A 2,679-nucleotide genomic window follows, 5' to 3' on the forward strand; every position below is an offset into this window, starting at 1 on the left:
GCTTCGACAGTGAACGTGTGTTTTGGAGGGTGCATGGTGTTTATCAAAACATATTTGAATCCGAAACGTATGTTGATTATGGCAGGGGTCTAAATTTTGAAGTTTCTGGAAAATAAGAGGAAATAAACAATTTTGCAGACCATATGGCGTCAAGTCGTTATATTAAAACTACATATAAATAAATGTTAATTTTAATGATGTCCTTCGAAATATGTAGAGTTAGACGATATTTTGATATGTTATTTTACCACAGACATTTGATTTTTGAATTTTGGGGCCTCATTCAATTGAATATTTTGTGTTTGAACACGCCAGAACACATAAATTTGCATTATTCTTACTTATTAACTTTAGTAGAATATTTCAGGGACGTATATGATCTATGATGACATTGATTTTCTATGTGTTTTTCTTCCAACAATATTTTTAAGGTTTCCTAGATTTCCTAAACATTAACTTACTTTTTTTCCTAAAAAACTTACTTTTTTCTTAAACATTTCTCCCAAGTCATTTTCTTCTTCTAGGTCTAACGAGCTCCGGTCTTCATACGGCAGGACCGGGGTTCAAATCCCATCCGGATCGCTCCTATGTAATGAGCGCGATATCATTAAGTTTTCTTCTTCTTCCTTGGCACTACAATCTCGGGTGGTCTCGGCCTGCCATTTCTGGCTTTCTTTTACCCGTAGCAAAGTAGTCAGCTCTGCGCAGGCATTCGCGAGGCATTCTGGAAGGGATTTGAACCCCGGTCCTGCCGTGTGAAGATCGGCGCCGTTATCGCTTCGGCCACTGGAGCGCTCCAATCGAAAAGAAGCCAAAGAAGTTTGGCGAAAGAAGAAGAAGAAGAAGAAGAAGATGGAACATACTAGCTTTTTTCTATAAATTCAAAATCAAAACGAGAATACTTGATAAAGCGAAAAAAAAACCTCAGCACACAAAAAATAATTTTTGTGACTGCTAACATCAAGATAACCTGTTTAATTGTGTTATTACTTATTTATTTTTTCAACATAAAGACAGCAGATTTCCGTGCCGTCCATTCCTACAGAATAAGGATCTTGTTTTGTATCCAAGACTTATGTTTCTTTTTGACGCAAATCTTTCAATTTGTACTCGATTTGTTCAAACCGAACGATTTTTTTCTCTACTCATGGAAATAATTCACTGCTTAGCATACTTATCAAACTTTTATACCGAGCAACAAAACATCCAACAACAGCCGAAACCAAATAAGATTTAATCACAGTAATTTGAAGTGAGTTATGATGTTGTTTGTGAGTCTTGCCAATATTTTCTCAGTGGTCGGATAAAATCAGCTGAATCTCCGGGCTTTTTGTAAACCTTGTACTAAGGTGAGACAACGGCCAAATTTACAAACATTACTTTACTGAAAGTAACCACTCGAAAATCCGCATTACAAATGATTGCGCATTGCCAGTACAAATGATTTTCCACCCCTGCACTTTATGCGCCTGAAAGTATGCAATGTAAAATTATGGTTTAGCTTCTTTATAGCATTGGATTGCAGCATAAAAGCATTGTTATTAAAATTTCCTTGCTGAGTGTGATGCACTAACTTGCTGAGTTTTCCAATCAACTTTTATGAAAATCATGAATTAAATAGTGTCACCAAAACTTGCTGTAAACAGCACAATGCTTCGTAGCTACCTTTTATATCTTCAATAATTAATATTCTTTCAGTATTAATTAAAAAAAATGTCATTTATTATTCATTCCTACCGCTTCCTGCTGTGTGGGTACAATAAAAATCCCTACCCTACATACTCGCATAGCGAACAGAATGTTGAAATTAACTCCACATTCCATAATGGAAAACGGCCCATATCGTACATTACATTTTCAAAACTATTATCCCGAATATAATTACTCATTCACCTTTTGTTGTTTGTTTTCACCATTGCAAGCGATTTAAAACGGTGGTGCTCATTAAAAATTCATGAATTTACATCACCCAACCGATGAGATGTGATTAAAGCAGTGGTAACCGTCACCTGGTACGTTCCTACCAGCCAACTCACTAATTGGTCCCGTATCCAGCACGGTGTCCTGGCGCTTATTCCGGATGTGCTCGCAAAATGAAATTTGCAACCGTGTGTACCGTGAGTGCAACCATCAGCGCTCCTCGTTGGCCCAATTATTTTAAATCATTTTACACGTCCACCGGCTTCAACCTTCCAGCAGCGCTCCACCAGCAACCGGTGGAAGCAAAGAGACCACGAAAATCAAATCTCTCGCACAAAAAAGAATTCAATCCCCAAGTGCACGTTTCGTGGTCAAAAAGGTAGTGGATTCGGATTGTCTCTACACTGCACGTTTCCCAGGCAATCGAATTACCCACTTTATGGCAGCTACATATCAATCGACCGATCATGCAAAATTGGGCACAAAAGAAAAGATGGTGAGCGCGTAACGCGAAAATCACTCCAGCACCTTGTCAGTGCGTCGTTCCCAATTTTGTGGTCCGTCGGGCTTCCGCCGTCGTGTACTGCAGGCCAAATGATGAAGTTTTTTCGTGGAATGGATTTGATTACAACCTTGTGAGGCTGGCGAAAAGCGACCTTGTCGAGGTTTTATTGCTCAATTTTGATCCCGAGAGACGTGTAAGAGAGAGCGATAGCGAGAGAGAGAAAGAGAAACAAGCAGACAAAGTAAAAATCTTGG

This window comes from Anopheles stephensi, chromosome 3 (assembly GCF_013141755.1).
Source record: "Anopheles stephensi strain Indian chromosome 3, UCI_ANSTEP_V1.0, whole genome shotgun sequence".
NCBI lineage: Eukaryota > Metazoa > Arthropoda > Insecta > Diptera > Culicidae > Anopheles > Anopheles stephensi.